The sequence below is a fragment of the Anas platyrhynchos genome, chromosome 14, assembly GCF_047663525.1.
Source record: "Anas platyrhynchos isolate ZD024472 breed Pekin duck chromosome 14, IASCAAS_PekinDuck_T2T, whole genome shotgun sequence".
NCBI lineage: Eukaryota > Metazoa > Chordata > Aves > Anseriformes > Anatidae > Anas > Anas platyrhynchos.
In genome coordinates this window covers 13350700-13372071 of record NC_092600.1, presented here as the reverse complement: position 1 = coordinate 13372071, position 21372 = coordinate 13350700, and the positions used below count along the sequence as shown (strand labels likewise).

The following is a 21372-nucleotide window of genomic DNA, read 5'->3' as shown; positions in this document are numbered from 1 at the left end:
TTCCATTTTGTGGCAGACTTTGTCTGCTACAGGACTGTTACTGCATCTATCCTGACTCTGTCCTGACTTAATCAGGACTGTTATTGCCTCTCTCCTCAGTCTTCTCTCTTCTGAGCACCTCCTGTTCTCGGTCTTTTGATTCAGGTCATGTTTTCCAGACCTCTAACCTTTGTTGTTATTCTTGCTGCTTGGCCTGTCAACCTTTTTTGAGGAGCAGTACCCAAGACTGGACATGCCTCTGCACTGAGGCGTTACTAATATTGAGCACAGGAAAAGAACCTGCAAGATGTCTTGCAGGTAATTCTTCTGTTAATATATCCGTGCAGTGTTTTCTCTTTGCTCAAGAGAATGACCCCTGTTCAGCTTGTGATCTATCAGAACCTTCAGGTTTTTTTTTTTTTTTTTTTTTTTTTCAGGCTGCTTTCTGCCCATCTGATGTCTGTCTTGTATTTGTGCACTGTACTCCTGCCTAAGTTAAAATGCTACGCTTATTACAATTGAGACGACTCCTATTTTTATAGACAACTTGTCCAAGTTGTCAAAAGTTTTTAATACTTCTCTTCCCCATGTGTTTGTAGCCAGTCTTCACAGATTTAATCTTGGCAGATTTAATAAACACACAGTCCATTTCCTCATCCAGGCTATCAATAAAATATTGAATGGAACTGATGAACAGCTGAGTAGCCATTCAATTCGTACTTTAAATTTCACAGTGAACCATTGGAAGCTGCTCTGAGTGTGGATTCCAACCAGATTTGTCCTCAACTTGGGCATTCTTGTACTCGCATTTCATGTTGGATGAAGTTAGAAGCCTCAGTAGCATTGAGGTATGTGGTATCTGCTGCTTCTTCCCTGTCTGCAAGATCTTACCCTTCAGAGAGGGAAATTAGACAGAATCTGCTTGATTTCTTCACAAGGAGCTCATGTCGACGAGTACTCATCTCCTTCTTAGTTTCCATGTGCTTAGAAATCATTCAGATTGTTCTTGTGTTTTTCTTTTCCTAGAAATTAAATCTCATGGTATCTTAGTTACTCTGTTTGACTTGCAGAATATAACTGCTAGTGGTTCAAGCTGCTTGAAATGTAAGAATTTTGAGGACAGTTGTGACGGCAATTATACAGACTTCTCACCACTAGAAACCCTGTGCTAAATATGAAATTCCTGTGCTAAAGCACAGAGACACAAAAGGTTCTTGAGAGAATGGTGAAAGGAGTGTTTTAATAACAAAAAAATAATAATTTGGAGAAATTATGGTGCAAATTCAGTTTAACTTGAAAAAGAAATTTCAGGTTAGCTTGAAAGTATTCTGAACAGTTTGAAATACAAGTCTGAACAGTCTTGTAGAAATAAGATCTAGGTCATGCAAAAGAAGTTGGGAAACCTTAAATTTAGGCTCTGCTAAATTCTTTGCGTATATCAGATTGGTAGTGAACATCTAAGAAAATAGGAATAGAGATTAGACTAAATTTCATAACCTTTTAACCCAGAAAGCCTGGATCTCTTCAGTAAAGTGTTTTCTGAACTCTAATATATGCTCAGTGTTGACACGGGCTTATTCACAGAAGAGGATGACCTTTGCACAGCTCAATGATAAGAGCATGTGTGATGAGTTTTAGTATCTTCTGTTCAATGCACCTACCTGACTGTAGGTTTGATCTGACCAAAACAAGGTATTAGACTTTGTCCCAAAGCACTGCTGCTGGAGTGTTTGATACTGTGCACACAGGAAGTGTATACACATTTACATGAACGCTCCAGTATATCAGTCAAACAAGAAATGTGCATTGCATTGGTATGAACCTTTTGCTGGATTTCAGAAACTTATGTTGCTTGCATTTAGTATTCTAAGGTCAAAAAACATACCCCAGCAAACTCGTAATTGTTCATTAACAAGTGTTATACCATGGTTGTGCCTTGAAATGTTTGGACTATGTAACTGCTGGCAGAGGAGGGAAATCTGAAGTGTCATTCGAGTCCCAGAATATAGGCAGATGCATTCCATTTCGGGGACAGGAATTTTGAAGTGTGTGGGGGACCTGCTCTATCCTCTTTTGTCCCTTTTTTCACCATCTTTAGCAGTATAGATTCCCATCTAGTTCCCATTTTTTTTTAAGCTTGAGAAGCTGCAGAAGTACTTTAGAAATCACTGGCGTGTGAAAATTGTTCTTGCGTTCTGGCATCCTTTGGTTTTGTGTGTGCCCTCCACAGGCAGGTACTCAGTGTGAGGCTGGAAATGTTCTTGGTGATGAAGCCGAGACACACGGGAATTTACTGAGGGCAGGGGTGAAAAGTGAATCAGTATGGATTTTGTAACAGAGAGGTGAGTCATTTTTTTAATAGTGAGGACTTCTGCATATTACCTCTAGGTGAGTTCTATTACAAGGCAGCTGTTAACATATTGCTGTGAATTGGCTTGGAAAAAAATTAAAATTGCAAAAGTACACAAATTTTAAATAGACAGAAATAATCATGACAATAAAAATGGTTGAAAGAACAGAGCTACAGCAACAAGGTATCATTTCTTAAATAAATGGGTAGCTAGGAAAGGGTGTAGGGAGACATGCTGCTTGGAGATCACAGAGGCACCTAGGCTTGACAGTTTCTATGACTGCATGAAACTGAGAAACACAGCCAAACCCCCGCTCTCTCCTAGCGTATTATACTGCACAGCAATCAGGTTTAGTAACACATTGCTGAGAGAGACTCCCACTATTTAGTATTCATTATAGATGGCATTTTTCAGATTGCAGCGCAGCAGTGTAAACAAGTGGTGCTGGAGGAAGAGTGGAGAACAGCATTTCTCCAAGTTCTGATTTATTTATTGTTGCTATTCACTGAGCTACACAAACTTGTGGCACCACCAGTTTTGGGAAAGGAAAGTAACTCTCACACCACCAGCATTTTCCAACACTCTTGCAGGAGGAAAACACAGTTCCTGCAGGTGGACATGCATGTGGCTTCCTTGTGAGGCTGAAACATCTGGTACATCTCTGTGAGTTGTCGTGGAGCTGCAGGCCTGCCTGGCTGCTGCCAGCTGCCTGATCTGTATTCCCATTTACACCATGCTTTGTACCCCTTGTCTGCATGAGGAAGGAGCCTGTTCCTACAGATGAGGTGCTGCTGTGCTGGACACCCACAGCTGCGAGCAGAAAGCTGCCTGGACAGGCTGGTATCCTGTGGGTGACAATTATCCTCAGGGTACAGAGTCTGACCAGCTGCTGATGTGTCCAACTCTGGGACAATGCCAGCTGATGCTGTAGCACCCAAAGAGCTATTCCCCATGTGCTTGCCCTGCTTTGCAGACAGAGGTGCACGGCCACTCCGCATCCCATGAAGGTTTGCCCACCCCTAGCTGTGTTTTGTTTGTTCGTTTGTTTGTTTTGTTTGTTTATTTGTTTTCTGACACCAATTATTTCCAGGTTAGCTGGACACCAGCCACCCAGAAAGCAACACAGCTTTGCTATCATCCCTAAATCATTAATTCCTGTAGACCACAAGGGTGCAGTGCCGTGGCAGTCCTCTCTATCCTTCCCTCTCCAGCTGGAGGTGTTGTGTTTCCTCCAAAGCGTCTCTGCTTTTGAAACACCTTGGTGGATGAATACCTCTCTTTTTTTTTTTTTTTTTTTGAGCATTAATGACAGATTGTCTTAAGGAGGGGGGGTATTTGATTATCCCCACAACTACTTCACAGTAATACTTAACTTAAAACTGGGATCTACTCACAAGTGTGTGAGCTTCCTAAAAGGAAATTAAAAGCAGCTGTTATAAGCATGCGGAAGATGAGAAACTAGATGAAAATATCCTATTTGAAGCTCAGAGCAATATATCACTAAGTGGAATAATTCTGTGAGGGACCAAAAAGGCAATATTCGAACAGTCAAGTAGAAGAGAGTATTCAAAATCCAGGAGTTCTGAGCAAATAAAGAAACTATTAAAAACAAAACAGAACAAAAAATACCAACACACACACAAAACACCAGAAGCCACCAACACAAAACATAAACTGTCAAGCTAAATCTGAAGGGCAGTCAAGGGAAAACTTTAAAGAAAAAAATCAGTAAAGGAATAATAAAAACTGCTAGTAAAAATATTTTCAAAATTACCGGAATCAGGTACTTTTCCTGAGGTTTGTGATTTACTGTAAGAGAGGAAAAGTACTGAAAAGCAAACCTTTGTTGGTGCTCACAGTGGTTGAGGTAGGTTACTCTCCTGTGAGAGCCAAACTTATGGGGACAAGTGTAAGGAACTGTCTCAAATTAAATGCATTTTAGGACTAATTGATAAGATGAAGAGTCAGAAAGTGCCAAGACCATATGGTATTCACTCAAGAGCTCTGAAGGAAAACAAATATGCAATTATGGAGCTACTATAGTTTGTAACCTGTCACTTAAATCAGTCTCCCTGCAAGAAGGATGGAAGATGGTAAATGTGACAACAGTCTCTGAGAAGGTCCCCAGGAGTGAAGTGGAGAACTGCAGACCGTCACATTGGAGTCTCTACTGAGCAAGTGAGTGAAAATTATAAGAATAAAATGCACAAATGGATAAAAACTGATTTATTAGGGAAGGCTTTTCTAGTGAGAAACCACAATTTACAAATCCATTGTGAAATCTGTCATAAGGCTACTAAAGATGCAGGTAGAATGATGTAGTTACACCAACATGAGAAATGCTCTGGTGGATCAGACTAGGGGTCCATTTGCCTGGACTGTCCACCTCTCATACCTATGGCCACAATTGCATAAGCCTTACTCATATCCCCCTCATTGTCTTCTCTCCAAACTGAGAAGCCCTTTTAGTGTCTCTTCTAAAGTAAGAACTAGGAATCAATTTAATCTGGCTTATGTTTCTTCACAAAACTTGTAATTAAGCTGTAAAATCCTTTGCAGTGGGTTATTATGGATGCTCAACGTTTACTTGTGCTCTGGGGGTAGCAGGAAAAGTTAATGGAGAGAAATTAAGTTAAAGCATAACCTGTTAAATAGTAAAACCAAAGACAGCAGCTCAAAAAATCCAAAGGTACGTTGAGAAACAGAATAATGTTCCAAGAAAGCATCACTGTATTCTCGGTGTGTTCTTAAACTCATTCTCCAGACATTTGTATTGAAAGCCAGGCACTGTAGTAGGGGAACCTTCAGTCTGACCCAGGGCAGGCTTTCTTGTGCTTTGTTATGTTCTGTCAAAAGAAAATGAAACGTAGCTGTGCATGTAAACACTTCTGATGGTAATGGTGAACACTGAACTCATCTCCCCACTATACAAGCAAGCGATGAATTTTTATTTGAATGCTAATGAAGATCTCACCAAGATGCTGCTAGGTCTCATCTAGCAATATAAAGAGAAAAGCTACATGGTGGAAATGAGCAAAGGACATTTATAAAAGGATGAAAATGTATTGTGAATATTGATGTTGTTAGCCACTCACAGGTCAAAAATATAACTAAATCTACTGATGTAATTTGAAGTAGGTAACTAAGTATTAAGAAGAACATTTTCTTACAATTAATCCATCTGTTATGCTCTAAAGGGAAAAGCTGTTATTTCTTACATCCCCTTAACTCCAAACAATCCAGGCTTTATAGTCGAAAACTAGATCTTCCTACAGTGATCTAATATATCCTAGATCTCTTTTAGTTTTTGGATCAGAGCTGAGGCAAGCTTCTTTTACAAATTTGTGCTGCAGTCTACTAAAAGAGCTGTTCCCTGCCAGGAGAATATTACATACAGTTCTGAGAAAAATGAACAGAGTCAGCTTGTTTGAGAGCTAACTGATGCTTACTCACAACACTGATAAGCCTGACATTTACTGAGAAGTGCCACAATTCTCAGTCCAATGAAAAATCCCAAGAGGATGGTTGGTGTTTTTTTTTTCGTTGTTGTTTGTTTGTGTTTTTTTTTTTTTTTTTCAGTGATGCTTCACATTCAATTGACTCAGGATAAGCTGCAGTTTTCTGAAATATTTTAGTAAAAAAAAAAAAAAATGGAGCCCAACTTCTCCGCTTGAATTACACACAGATGTACTAGTCTTCCTTGGCACATTTGTTAATGGTTGTGGTATGTTTAATGATGCTCTACAAGTCGTCTGTGCCTTATGTGTCATATTTCATTCCTGTAGTGTATTAAAAGCACTTACATGAGAGTTCTTGGTGACTTGATTACAATTACAAAAATTATACTCGGAATGGTGTCACTGAGCACCTTTACATAAAAGCTAAAACTTGTAGTGAGATACCTGTTTGTGATCGTAGGCAGTGTTCTGGCTCTTATTCTAGTCTCTGCATCTTGGTCTGTGATTTGGCTTTATGTAGCATCCATAATATATGGCCATATAGGATTCTTCTGGAATAAGCCCTGCGTGAGGAAGACTGTCAAAAGGCTTTCAAATGTTCAAGTAGATTATGTTAAGCATTTCCCTTTTGATCATTATTATATAGATATTTTCAAATAATTCTAAAATTTTAGTGATGAAAAACTTTCATTACAGACACTGTGATAATTGGCTCCTGCAATATCATGTTCCTTATCTAGGAATTCCATTATTCTGTTTTTAATTATCATTTTGACCAACTTTCAATGTGCAGAGCTGTTTCTCTGGCTCATTTTATATCCTTTTAAAATAGGCAAGTAACCCAAATAGTGGCTGAGAATTTTCTGACAAAATTAATTTTCAGGAAAAAATATTCTTATTTATCAAAACCTGAGCTTTTCGTAGGAACATATGTTCCAAATGTCAAAAGTTTCAAAATCCATCACTTCAGGGGCTAGTTGGTTCCCAAATTTAATCATCAATGCTGTTAAAAAAATATAAGAAATAAAAAAAAAATTGCGTGTTTCATTTCTGGTTTGAATCACTTTCATTTTTCAGCCCTTAGTCTTTCTTCTGTCTCTGCTAGATTAAAAAGTGTTGGTTGATATTTTCCCCTTGTGAAGGTATTTATTGAATCACCCCACAATTGAGCTGTTTAAGTTTCTCAGTTACACGTTCTTCTCTTCTCATATGCTTCTTATGGCTCTTTTCTGCCCCCAATCTAATCTTTCAACAGCTTTAAATGTGAACATCAGAATTAGATATAATAATGGTTTCAGTGGTGCTGTACCCGGAGGTTGAGCTGATTCCTTGCTTCTAATCACTTTTCCCGTTCTATCACGCTTTTACCTTGAGCATTTGTGGTGAGTTCCTTGTCCACTAAGACCACCTAAGTCATAACCATTGTACTCAAGGCACAATTTTCTGTTCTATTAGAGCAGCCCATATCCTCTGTTGGTCCACCAACTGACTGCCTCTTCGTGAAAATACTCCTTTTGTATCTTACATAATATTTAAGCAGAGAGCAGCCTCTCTTCTTGAATGTTCTGGATCTAGTAGTTCTGAAAAGCAGTCATGCTGTGTTTCTGTAAATTTGTTCTCAAACCTTTTATTCCTATGTAACATCATAGTGATTTATTTATGAATAATAGAGGTCCTCGTGTTTAGTATTTCACCTCTCAGCATTAAGCATTTAGTCTTCTTTCTCTGGTGACTGATGAGATAACTCTGCATATATTTACATTCCTACAGCTCAGTCGGTACAGCCAGTTTCAGTCTACAGCCTTTTCCATTACAAATTTTAGTTTTGTTAGATTTCTTACAACACTTTTTATAAAATATAAAATAAATTATTTCACTTTTATGACTTATACTTCTTTTGCATAGCTTATGGCCATGCACTACGGTATAACATCAGTTTTATCATTATATTTTACAGTGTTCTGCTATGTCAAGATCTGATTTTATTACCTGTGTTAACCTAGCTTTTTATTATTAGTAGTGGTATTAGTATTGATTTATATACACACATTTATAATTCTTAATTAGGGGGGCACCTTTGTTTAACCTCTTAGTCTGATGTCATCCTGATATAATACCATCCCACTTATGAACTGTTCTGTGCTAAGCTTTTGCTCTGAAGTAGCTGGATACACAAAGTATTTTTGTTTTACCAACCCTTAGCAATCTGTTTGCCTTAGCTCATGACAGATTTCCCCCAGCTCCCACTTAATTAAACACATCATATATATTTTGCTTGTGGAAAGTCTGATTTCGCTTTTGACTTTTGATGGAGACCCTCACCTCCGGATAGTGTTGTCTTCTCCTCTGCCTAATTGGAGTTGTATGTATAACTGGAAGGATTTCAGAGAAACTGTCAACAGTACCCTAGGGCTAAATCTTCTAGCCAGCAGACTGACTTTGCCTTCCAGGATCCTTAGCTTGCATTTCCCTTTAAAATTTGTGACATGTAGTAGGACCTCATGCTCCTCCCCAGCACTTTCTAGCATCCACATAGGTGTCTCATAAAAGACCCCTTCATGTTCTGCCTACAAGTCAGCAAATCTCTGTCATCGCATCCATGACTGCTGTTGCTCCTGGTATTTAAATTTGTATCAGTGCAGTAGACAAAAAGTTCTCAACTAAAAATGCATTTTGAGATACAGCCTTCAATACCGTTGTCAGCTTGCTTTTCCTCAGCTGGAAGGCAGCTTCCTGCTAGGCTGCGCTGTGCTAAATGTGCATTGTGAGAGGAGCCTGAGCCTTCTTGAAGGGGAGATAAGAGCAACTAATCTGAGCTTGGCCTACTCCCTGATGTCCTTTTAGACTGTGTTTGTGTATTATATTTGTTCTCTCTTTGCTCCTTCAGATCAGAAGCTCTGGCCTCAAACCACTCTGGGTATGTGATGCAATAGCTAGGTGTGCAAGGAAGACAGTAGCTGAAGCAATTGCTGAAGCATTAGTGACTGTCCTGGAAGTTCTCGGAAGTGCAGGTAAGATCACTGAGCACTATACAAGGACAAACAGTTTACATTTTTGAGAAAGAGAAACCAGAAACCAGGGAATTAGAGACCACTCTTCCCAGAAATGAGTCTGAAAAAAATATTACACGATCAATTTAAAGCAAATAGAAGATAAAAAGAAAAAAAAAAAAAGATAGATTTACCAAGAATAAATCATGCGATCTCACTGTAATTTCCTTCTTCGAGAAAATAATGTCTAGTAGATGAAGAGGAGGCAGCAGATGGGACATATTTTGCTTTAGGAAAGCTTTTGAAACTGTTCCACATGATTCCCTCGGAAGCAGACTAAAGAAATATGGTCTGTAACAGTGTGCCCAGTATTTCTGGCTGGGTGAGACACTTACCTTCTTTCTGTATAAGGGAGAGACCATATGTTGCAGCCCTTCCTCTAACACATAAGTGTATTGTGAAAGCATAGAAAAGCCAGTGCTTCCTGGGGCAATGAGATTTATTGCGTATGTGCAGACAGATCCACATACTGCCATGATCAGAGGCCCTAAGTGGGCTACCAGCAAAGATGGCCTGCGGCGTATTCAGAATAGTCCGCCCAGTGGGCAGCCCTCCTCCCTGTAGACTCTAGTCCAGATCCACAAAAGAGTGAGGGCATCCATGGCCAAGTTAATTGTCTTGGCAGGGAGGATGCTGTTCATAGCTTGAGGTTCATCATTTAGAAGGTATGTGGTACTACTGTCGTGTGGGTGGCAATGGTGCACTGTCGGACTGAGAAGTGGTTTTGACTGAAGTCCTGCTGAGGTATGTCCTGGGTCTTAATCTATTCAGTGTTTTAATTAATGGCTTATATAATTTAACAAAAAACTCACTCATAGAATTTGCAGATAAAAAAAGATGCACTCTGAAGGTCAGGGTTAAACTTCTAATGATCTTGAGAAACTGGAGGACATGATCCACAGATAAACTATGAAATAAAGAGACAAGTGCTATGTGCCACATTGATGAAGGAGCAATAAATACCAAAATACAAAAAGGGGATAATGGACTGAGGCTGAAGCATGCCATGGCAAGATATGGGAATTAGAGAAAATCAAAAATAAAACATGAATGATTGATCACACAAGTCTTATGCTGGGAGGTATTAACACAATATATTATTAAAATCTAGGAGTAAGTCTCATTTTCTGCAGTGCTGTTGAGGCCTTTCCTGGACCTCTGTATCCACATTTAGTGCTGGAGAGAACCGGTGTTGTGAATCATATGGATACCAACGACAGAAGAATGAGTGGGAAAGAAATTCTGAAAGTGGAATCACGGTGTTATAAATTGTCCCAGTACCAGACAAGCAGATTCTCAGTTGTTGGTGAGGTAGTTTTTACAAGAGAGAGAGGCTATATAAATCAATATGAAACTAGATTGTAAGGTTTCAGCATTCAAAAGCAATGAGGTATTTTTATAGTTGACAGTTGTGAAAACTCACTAAATAAGCAACAACACATGGTTCAAGATGGCAGCTCCTCTTCTAGAGAAATAAGCAAATTCTTGTAATTTAGAAAAAATGAAAGAACTAAAATCAATAACATTGAGGAAGGAAATAGCAAAGAACGGTCTCAGCAATTAAAGTCCAAGCTAAGCAGGCCCCATGAAGAATGGGCAACTAGATCAATAAAAAATATAGAAATATACCTATACAAATACTGTGAGTCCAAAGCCCTAAATGAGGTGAACTAGAATGTCTGATTTTAAGGGAGGTTATTGACATAATAAATGCCTCAGAAACTTGGCAGAAGGGTGAGAAGCTGTAATAGGGAACAAATGTAGAGGAAGGATGGAAAGGGGCACATTAGTGGTGAAGCAGTGGAGAGTATGAGGAATTGTCCCTAAATGAAGCTTCAGCAAGGGACATTTTGGAACAAATCAATAAAATGAACAGTAAGAAGGCACCGAGATAAGATGATACTCAGTCTAGAGTTCTGAAAGACCTCAAACACTAGATTGAGAGAAAGCTAAATGTAGCATGAAGAGTGCCATTTAAATTGACCACATTGCAAGAAGAATGGAAAGTGGCAAATGTGTCTTCAGCCTTGAGAAAAAGGACTCCAGGACTAATGTGGAAAACCATAGATCAGGAGATCTCACTTCCAAACTGAGTAAGTGGGTACAAACTACAATAATAAAGAATAGAATCAGTAGACAATTTCATAAATGTGATTTATTTGGAAAAAGTCATTACAGTTCTTGCAGAAGGAGACCATGTTTCATAAATCTATTTGAAATCTTTGAAGATGTCAACAGACTTGTAGGTAAGGCTGATCTAGTTGATGTAGTATGTAAGGACTTCCTAACAAATGTCAATAAGTCTTTCTGCAAAGACTCTTAAAGTAGTTCTGCTGAGATAATAAGGTGTTCTCTTGTAGGTAAATAAGACAGAGACAAAATAGGACAAAAAGTGGGAGAAAAGATTAATGTTCCCACTGGAAGGAGCACTGTGGTTTAGTCATGCAACTGTTAGAGTTAGGCCCTGTGCTTTTCAATATCCTTAAATGGTTTGGAAAGGAAGGTGAATATTGCTGTGACAAGGTTTGTGAATGATACAAAAAGAACTGAGATAGGCAAATCTAACCCTGAGAAGAGAGGCAGGTGGTTCTTGTGGTAGTGAGTGACTGTGTCAGAAATGGCATGCGAATGTCAATGTTAATAAATGCAAAGTAGTTTGTCTGGGCATATACATGTTCAATCATGTATTATTCAGTTAGGGATTGAACATTAAGTTATTATCGCTCAGAAATGGAATTGCTGCAGGATAGCTCTATGAAAGCACTGATGCAATGACCAGCAGCAATCAAAAATTCAAACCGAATGACAAATTTTTAGAAAAGGAAAAAAGGAGAAGAAAAACATGATTATATGATTATGTCACTATATAAATGTTTGGCAAACCCACATATTGATTAATATGTGCAGTTCTGTTCATCCTGTCTCATAAAGGATAAAATAGAGCTAAAAATGATGGGTGGGAGTTATTTAGCTCAGAGATCTAGACACCTAAATTTAGGTTTCTATCTGTAGGTGTCAATCTATGAGGTAGATATCCAAACTCCACCACTAAATCAAAGTGTTTTAATCTGAATTCCACCCACAGATAGTATATGAGAAAGACAGAATGGTTTTCGTATCAGGACAAAGAAAATAGACATGGGACAGAGATCTTGAAATCTTCTACCTAGGTAGGAAACAATGAAGAGGAGATAGCTATTATTTTTCAGAATAGGAGAAGTAAAGGATATCCTATGAAATTATTAGGCATCAGGTCTAAACCAGAAAGTCATACCTTCTCATATAACATATTATTAAATTGTAGAACTTATTGCCAGAGGCTGTTGTGTAGGTCAAAAGTATAAATGAATTAAAAATTTCTGGAAGGCTGATGGGAAGCCGGTGTCCTGCCAAACAGAATTACGAAGGCTCATTCAACTGTCAGAAGCAATAGAAGCCCTGACCTTCCTGTTCCAGGTAGAGGTACATGGGAAGGTCTCCGATGCAGCTAGGTAGGACAATAAAGGCAGTTGCTAGGTCAGAACAGAGACCAGGAGTGAGAAACTAGTCCACACCACGCCAACATCTCCTCTTGTGGTCACTGGGACACCATGAAGGGGCATTCACAACTGGGATCTCAGGAGTGGAAAGTGTGGTGTACCCAGCCTAGGCTTTGGGGGGAGGAGGGAGAAAGGAAGGTACTGCTTGAAATCCTATGCAGAAATTTTAAAAAACAAGGTAGGCTAATGGTAGCCATAGAACTAGCCATTAGCATAGGTAATGTCCAGAACTTGGAAACAAGAAGCGGTGTTCATAGTTCATGGTCTTCAGCACCTCAGAGTTGACTGAATCAAGAAAATACTACAAACTTACCAGCAGTACTGCACTTCCCAGGGCTTGCAGATGGTTATTGTCCTGCCTGGGGTTTGAAATTGAGGTACTAGAATTCAGGTACTGCATCTGGTTTTTACTGGAGCAATGCTCCTGTGGTTTTTGAAGACTTGAATTGCTAACAACCACATTCAGCTCAGCTTATCTTGCTCGGTCCAGACTCCCTGGGTTTCACAGTTGGCACTGAAATTGCAGATAGGATCCTGAATGCAATCAATAATGACCTGCACGTGGTCAGTTTGAATGGATTGTCTCAGAGGAGCAGCCAACAAGATACACAAAACTGTGGAGAGTAAGCCTGGAGAACATCCCCAGCTCTCTGATACGGGGAAGAAAAATCTAGGTTGTACTGAATTATGAACATGACTTCTACTGTAGATAAATTTAGTTTAGTATAAAGCTGTGTGTAGTGGTCCCAAACTTTCATCTTTCAATCCTGCTTTCATTTTCCTTATTGTTTGGATATATTTTCATCATTCATTCTGTGCTGTAGGAAGAAAAAAAATGTTTCTATTTTGAGTTACTCAGCTGGTTGTCCCCAGGACATTTCCACGTGGCCCTTAAATGAGTGGAGGTATTTTTCTGGTGTGCTTAGGCAGCCATGAATGTGGCTCCACAGACCTCAGAAGGACTTTCCAGACATAACTCTGGAAAGCAGTATTGCTCATCTACAGAGTGCAAACTCGGAGAATGATGACTTAATTAGAGTGGTAGCACTACTTAAAAGCAAAATTTGAATCTAGTGCAGCTGTCCTTAAAATACACTTCAGTATTACATATGAAGCCTCTAATATCAGAAGTGGAGACGATTAGATGGGGGTAAATATGATGGTGGCTGTTGTGTCCTTTGGTGTAAAGCATACTGAGCTGCAGCATGGTGAAAAAAATTAGTACTTCGGAGGTCTTTTAAATACAGATAATTTGCTTAAAGTGAAACTTGCTGTAAGAACATGCAGGCTTTGGTAGGAGTTGCTGTTGCTGAGTCAAGATGTGGCATCCCGTCCCTGAACAACCCAAGGGCCTGAGCCTCATGTCCACGAGCCTGGTAGAACACTGCAGCCTCCCTCTCCGACATGAAATTCCTGCTTTATTACACACCTCAAAGACCGTGATTACAAGTGCGCTTCTGCCAGTGCCAGTATGTGACGTCAGGAGTTCCTTCCCCTTTCTGTCCCAATACTGATGTACTGTCACAACTGTGGGGCTGTCACAGGAGCTTCTTATGCTGGCACAGCCTCTGAAAGGAAAAGATTTGTAATTACATGCAAAAAAGAGTGCTCTGAGTAATCTGTGAGCTTTGGTATGCATATGTATATTGTTCGGTCTCTGGATAGGGATGATCTGCTTTACATGAGCGCTTGTCACCAGGGCAGGACTTGGAGCTTACTGCCTGATACTCTGTTTGAATGCTGTGACCGCAGGACTGTTCATAACATTTCTTGCCTTTTTTTTGACCTAGAAAATATTTACTGATTTTTTGCAAATCAGAACTGCTGACCCTGGAAAAAATTAATAAGGTGTTTTGGTGCCTGTCAGGGAGTTGCCAATGGAAATCGGGGTCAAAATGGTATCGTGGTTCCGGACTTAATTAGATAGGCATCTTTTTTTGAGACAAGTTACTGTAAAGAGTGGACATTGGGGAATTTTCTACATTTAGTTAAGAAGAAAACAGCTTTAAGATTTGCTTCTCCATTCCTGGGAAATAAGTTATCTACATGGCTTTGGATTGTGCAGCCAAATGTCTCTGTTTTTTCACGGTATGTTTCACAACATATTTGTTACGTCCAGACATAGAATGTTAGAATTAATCAAAACTGAAACATTTGTAGAGAAAGCCATTTCACGTCCATCTTTGTCATGAGACTGGATGCTCTGATAGGGATTAGAGGTTGTTACACTAATGACTTAGATTTTTGTCTTGTTGCCAGAACAGTTTCCCAATTTAGAACCTTTTCTTCTGATTAATATTTGTATTCCTCCCACAATTCCTCTTCTTATAGGAATTCGTACTGGGAATTATTCCAGACCTACATAATGTCTCTGAAATCTTTTTATCCCTCTGTTTGCTGATCAGTGGAAAGGATTTTAATGCCAGGTTAGGTAATCGAGATAAATCCTAACTTCATCTAACTTTATCCCTCAACTATGTCTTGGATATTCTAGAAACATTTTTTGTGATCCATAAATAAATTCACATAGGATTTTGATTAATCTTTTTTTTTTTTTTTTGCTCTTATTTTTCCAGTGAAGCCTCATTACATTAAATGTGAGATCAAACAGAGTGTATTACAACTTCCACTATTCAATTTGCACTAGTGTGTTCAGTGCAACACTTTTTTGGGAGGTTGAAAACATCCGTAAGCTCCAGAGAGAAAGAAGCAGGGATGGTTTCTACCTAATAATGTTTTCTAGCCCCACTCAGTCACTCAGTTGTATTAATGTGCTCGCATAGCAATGTAAAGTGTACACTGATTTAATTCACTTCACTTCTCACTGTAACTTCTTAGAAAGAAGATGAAGTTGTGCCTGTTTAGAGCCGTTCTCTTGCAGGCACTTGGAGCCAGCAAAGACCTGGACGCCTGTGCACATTGCGAGAGGTAGGGCTCCTGGCTCTGAGCACTGCGTCACAGCACTGCAGTCCTGCAGGCTGATTCCCTGAGTTTCTGTGTGTCCGCGTTTTGGAACATTTCATGGCCACAAGCCAGCCAATTCTCATGCACTGGGACAAGTATACACCTAAGGAAAAGCTTCACAAAAAATATATCCCAACTAGAAAGCTATTTGACATCACACTTAGGCAACAACAGAGAAAAAGGCTACAACAGAGAACAAGGCTTGAGCTGGTATCTCTTTAGCCTTTTTCTTTCAACACTCCTATCCTGAAACCTTCTGCTGAAGTTAACCCAGAAGTCAGAGCTTCCTTACCAAGAAGAAAACTTTGGTTTGAGAGACTGCCAAGTGACAACTTGCTACTTCGGAGCCATCAGGTTAAATGAGCCCAGGAAAGGTGGTGGCTTCAGTTCGTTAGGAAAACTGGACTCCATGTTACCCTTGACAGTCCTAACGATAGATAGGATGGAAAAAAACCCTCCCTTGCTTTGACCCGGAGTTGCTCTTTCCTCTGATGGTTCATTGATTCCCTTTGCTTCCCTTCTCATTTAACAGATTTTATAAGTTGGGCATTTACAGATCTGCTGCTATTAACATTCAGTGTTAGTGGACCCGAGAGCTTCTTTGCCAACTATTCCGGAGCTTCTGAGCCTGCTGATTTAAAAATGTTCATTGCTGATAGATTCTAACATCTTTCTCAGTTACTAATAGACTGGAAAGTATTTCATCATCTTCAAGCAATGAAAGCAAATCATCCTTCTTTCCAAATACTGAATAAAAGTCTGTTTGAACACTTCTGCATTTTCTGCATAATCCTTCACAATTCTACTGTCTGCACTGAGCAGTGACCCTGTACTGTTGCTAGGATTTCTTTTGCAAACACAACTTTCTTGTACTAAGCTCTGTCAGCCATGGATTTTATTCTGAGGTTTCTTTGTTTCGTGCTTCTGTTCATGTAGGTCAGGAGTTTTCCTGGCTATTGATTTACAACGAGTTATATGCAGTACTAGTGTTTGACATTTCTGTCTTTGTTTTTCTTTGCTGATATCACTACCAAACTTTTAGCATGTGAGTCAATTGTTTTAAAATTACGTGCTGACTGCCTGACTCAGTCTGTTAATTTTTGCCCCCCCCTTTTTTTTTTTAAAGTGCCAGGTTAAATGCTAAATGGCTTGGAAAAATGTACCATTTCTCTGGTGTTTAAATATGTATATATATCTTTGTATTATATATTTAATAATATGTACATATACCCCCCAGTAGCAGTCCAATATAGTCCACTTGTGACAAGCTGGATTCTTTTAATATTTGAAGTACGGGCTTTAAATTTAGCAAAGGAGTAACCCTGGTGAACGATTCTGGTGCATTTTGCTTTTTTTTCTTTTTTATCTGACATGTCACAAATCTCTCATTGTGTTACTTTACGTGTTCAGCTGAGGCTTGCCAGTGTTCAGCGATGTATTCCGCGGAGACCTTGTCCAACAACAAGCACCACTCCTGTCTTCAGGCACGAGCAGGATTTTACCTGCAATGCACAGCAGAGGAGCCAGCACGTGCTGGCAGACCTCAGAAGCAATGCAGATAGGAGGATGTAGAAGGTAAGTAATTATGAAGTAGGAAGAGGAGAAAAAATAGCTGGATGCACAGAGGTGGGGCCAAGGAAAGTCTATAGGGTAGAGGTGGAAAGATCAGTGCTCGTTCTATTGTGTTCCCTGTGAAGAATGTGGAACAGAGCCCAGCACCACGCGGTGCCTCCCATGCAGATCTGGCAGCAAATACATGAAACCACCAGCACAGCATGTCTGTTCAGACACAGTCTACTTAAGGTCTTCATAAAGGATGACAGCACCTTACTGTTCTCAGGAACCTTGTTATTTGCAGCTCTCGGGCCTCAGAAGGCTATTAGGATACTAGAATTGCATCTTTTCAGCTGCAGTGCCTCGGGCACAGCTCTGTCTGGGCAGGGCTACCTGTGCTCCTTCTGCCTGGAGAGGCATCCTGCTACAGCTGCAGCAGGGCTGGAGGGAAGGCAGGCAGTAGAAGCGGCAGACTTACAGATTGTGGCATGATCATTCGAGTTCAGGTGGAAAATCTGCCCCCACGCCCCCCTTTCAAAAACTGTTTATGCTCCCCAGACTTTCATATCCCTTGTGCTGCATCAGCTTATGTTAGAGATCCTCATCCCTTCATCAAAGCTGTTATCTCTTGTTCACACCAGCCTCCTGACACCACTCTGCTGACCCTGTACAGAGTATACGAGCAGGTAAACGTACAGAATACATACACAGAGCAATACCTGCACACAGCTACTTCTGCGTGCAGTAGCAAACTCCCTGCACTAGTGCTGTATCCTCTCCCTCTGTTTGCTTGTGTTTGCTTTGGGTTGCAGATTTCTGCAACCACAAGCTGTTAATTGACAGTCCAGAAAATTATCTAGGAAAGAATATATATTTATATTGTGTTGTATTTTTTTTCCATAGCACCCACTGCAGATGACAAGATGAGAGCAGGGAGAGTACATGCCTCTTTGATTTGTCTGAGTAGGTAGGTTTTTTGTGTTCTTTGTACCTTAAAGCCCAGTGGCTTTCTTTTCTCATAACTACAGTTAAAGCACTTTCAATCTGAAGGGCTTTTCTGTACTGAACCTTTGTCTTGTACTCGCACCACTGTATCTCTTCATTTTCATTAGTAGCAGATGGAGCATGAGTCCCAGTTCTTTCTTTCCATCCTTCCTGCCAAGAGATCTCTGGTGCCTAGGCATATTTTGCGGATACTTAATCTTGTGCTAGTTTTCATCCAGTGATTTTGATTAATTTTATCCGTGTACATAAAATTACTTTGTGAGTGACACTTTTCATTAAAAAATTCTGTTGAAAGTTAGGTTTACTAACCTGATTCTGGTGAAAACATTTTCTGCTTACTTTTTTCAAATTCGAACCTCATTATTATTTTTTTGTAATCCACTTTTAATTGTAAGTACCCAGCATTCTGCTAGTTCACGCGGCACCAAATGACACAAGGTTGCTCTGGAGTGCTCCAGTGAGCATCTTCTGGGGAATATTGAAATTCCATGGAAACAACATGAGCACCATTATCTGAAACAGCCTCTTCAGGCAAACCATATGGGGTGAAATATTCTGCGCTGCTTCAATAATCCGAGCACAGATATGTTCACTGGTAACTCTGCAGTAAGCATCACTCATTTGCTTTGTCTGTGCAGTATTAATGAGCCATTTCAATAGACAGCAGGTTTCAACTATATTTGGTGCATATTCATGTTGCTTCCTTCGAGTTGTTTCAAAACTCCTTCCACTAGATTAACTAGAAAGTCGCAGTTACTCTGTCAAGTGCTGGGTACCAAGGACAAGGGCCATCCTGTCCTTTCCAGTCTTGGCTGAAGAGTGAGGCTAATGTTTGGAAGAGAGTCAGTGTGCTAGGCATGCTGCCTTTGCGGAGCGCTCCTTCAGCAGGGAGGCTTTGCTGCTGCTTTCACGACTCTGTGCTGGGGCTACTTCTTTCTCTGCGTGTAAACCCTTCCCTATTATTTTCTGCTTCATCTGCCATACAGGGTTTGTGGTTGCTAGCAAGCAGTGGAGCCTTAAGATACTTCTTGCAGACAGACTCATTATTATGATGGAGGAGTGAGAACATGCAAAACTCAAAATGGGGAGCACGTAGGGAAAGGGTGTATGTTTTGACTAGGCTGATTTGTGCTATGCCTCCAAACATCTCTCTGTGTTGCTGTTGTGATGTGGTCAGGGGAGCTGAATCACTCCAGACATTGGTCTAGGTACCTACGGAGCCTCCCTTTGCATGAGCACAGCATTTTCTGTGGGGCAGACAAATTCTGAAGAACTCAGAGATGAGGCATGAGAACCATACTGCACACAGAGACCTCTGAGGGTGTGCTGAAAGCCAAACAGAGGGTTCAGGTTAGTACTGAAAACCACATGGAAGGTTTCAGGGAGTAGAAAAAGCCACTTAAAATTAAAGAAATCCTTTGAAGGACACCCTTTTTTCTCTGTCAGCATTCAGGAACACAGTCCTTCCTTTATCTTAGTGCCTTGTTCTGATAGCTACAAGGAACCTAACCTGGACAGCAGCTGAAAAAACTTACAAATTGATTAGTAAGGTTACTTACAGGTCTTTCTAGGGGAAGACATCCACACCACAATCTTGAACTAACCACTTCCCAAGCAAGGGAACTCATATATTTAGACAGTACCACAAGGATAATGGAAAGAGGCTGAAGGCTGCCAACACCAAACTAGATTAGCTCAAGTGTTTTGGTTGCTAGTAGTTGGAGAGACAAAGTTGATGTTTTCTTAAAATAGCAGTTCTGTTTTTATATTATGTTCATTTTACCAAAAAAGAGTAGAAAATGAATACATGATTTATCCAGCAGGACTGAACCAGCGATGCTGTGGCTGAGGGGAGGCAGAGGTCGGCAGCTGAGGGCTGGAGCTGCAGCCACATCCTCAAATTGCAGCTGTGGAGTTTGATGCTGTGGTTGTGCTGGGGCTGCTGGGGGAAGAGCTGGATTAGCTGAGTGCTGCAGTGCCTCTCAAGCTGGTGAAAGAGCTACAGGTGAGTGGGTTTTTTCTCTTCTTTTTTTTTTTTGGGAAAAATCCTTCTGAAGAGGAGCAAAGACTAGTGGCTAGAACGGATGTGTTTGAGTCAGTCCTACACCCTCTCAAGTCCCTGTATTTCTTGTTATATAATATTAGAAGCAAGTTTTATTGTACCATCTTCTCCTTCTCTCTAAAAAATGAACTGATAACATCGCACCATTTCCAAGGCCATGCTGGCTGGCTCCTTTTCTCACATTGTTCAGTGCTCTACCTGAATTCCTGCTGCCCCTCTAGAGCAGGTACCATGCTGGTCCACTTTCTTTTTGTCTCTGGAAACCGCAGTAATTTTAAGTATTGCCTTTTCCAGGGGCAGACAGCCCTCTGCCTTGGCACAGGCTCTTCTCTGGGGTTGTTGCAGTTCACTGGAGAGGTTTGGCTCCAGTCCTCCCTGCACTGAGAGCTGGGTGCTCTGGGGAGCTGCTCAGGGCTCCCCCAGCTATCACCAGTGAAGGGGGACGTGGTTGTTGGAGCCTGGGGGAGCCAGAAGGAAGGATGGCTCCACTGCTGCCAGTGTCCAGCTGCCGATGCTATCCCCGGTGTGACCAGCTGTGGGGACAGCTCAGGGTGCAGGACAGAGATGCCATGGCTAGTGCCTGGGTTCCTCTGATGCCCTTGTCAGCTCTGAGGTGTCCCTGGTGAGGGGATGTGCCCATTGCTGGGGCTCCTCTGCTGTCCTTTGCCACCCAGGGCTGTGTTTGGTGGGGAATAATGCTGTGTTTGGCACCCAGTGGCTGTATTTATTAACAATCTTGGGTGTTGCTAAAAAAAAAAAAAAAGCAAACAGTGGCATTTCCTGCTTTTGCCTTCTCACGGCTGCTCAGCAGGGCATTTGGGGGAGCTGCTGGAAACCCCGACTCCTCCCAGCATTAAGCCAGTACCCAGCCAGCATTTGCTGAGTTGGAGTTTGCAGGACAGGAGCCTGACCTGGGGTGCTGGGGAGACCCCTGTTGGTCTGATTCTGCCTGCATTTACTCATGAAGAGCTTTTCTTTCAGTGCAAATGATGCTGTTTTCCCACAGACAAGCAGCAGAAGCCCCTGGCAAGGAGCACAACCCAAAGGATAGAAGGAGTGATGGAGGATGTGGGCACAGAAGGAGATATCGGGTAAGTGCCCCAAAGTGTTGGCTGACACTGAGGAGGCTTTAGGGTCCTGGGCACCCCATTATTGGTCAGCTGTGCCCAGAAGGTCCCGAGAAGACCTGGCAGGGATCCCTTGCTACTAGGCAGAGGCCTGGTGATCCCAGGTGTGTGGCAGTGGGTGGGGGTGCTGTTTCCAGGGCTGTGCAGTGGCAGCACAAGGTTCTGTGCTGCAGAAGCAGCAGCTGGAGCATGCTCATCACCTGGGAAAGGCTGATGGGGTCAAACAAGCAGGAACACAGATAAATCTGAGCTGAAGTGTATGTTTCCCAGTCACTGTTTGAGA

General features: G+C 41.0%; 1 long non-coding RNA gene across 9 annotated transcripts in view; it reads left to right on the top strand.

Annotated features, from left to right (window-relative positions):
* LOC101793489 (uncharacterized) overlaps positions 1 to 21372 on the top strand; it is a 55802-nt gene that overhangs the window by 10412 nt on the left and 24018 nt on the right. For 3 of the 9 annotated variants that reach the window (XR_011803387.1, XR_011803393.1, XR_011803392.1), the window contains exons 2-9: positions 714 to 827; positions 2210 to 4508; positions 8676 to 8799; positions 15216 to 15305; positions 16752 to 16916; positions 17799 to 17862; positions 19724 to 19905; positions 20969 to 21053. This is a non-coding gene — a long non-coding RNA (uncharacterized lncRNA). The remainder of the gene's footprint in view (positions 1 to 713; positions 828 to 2209; positions 4509 to 8675; positions 8800 to 15215; positions 15306 to 16751; positions 16917 to 17798; positions 17863 to 19723; positions 19906 to 20968; positions 21054 to 21372) is intronic. The other 6 variants (XR_011803386.1, XR_011803385.1, XR_011803388.1 and 3 more) reach the window with 6 other exon arrangements.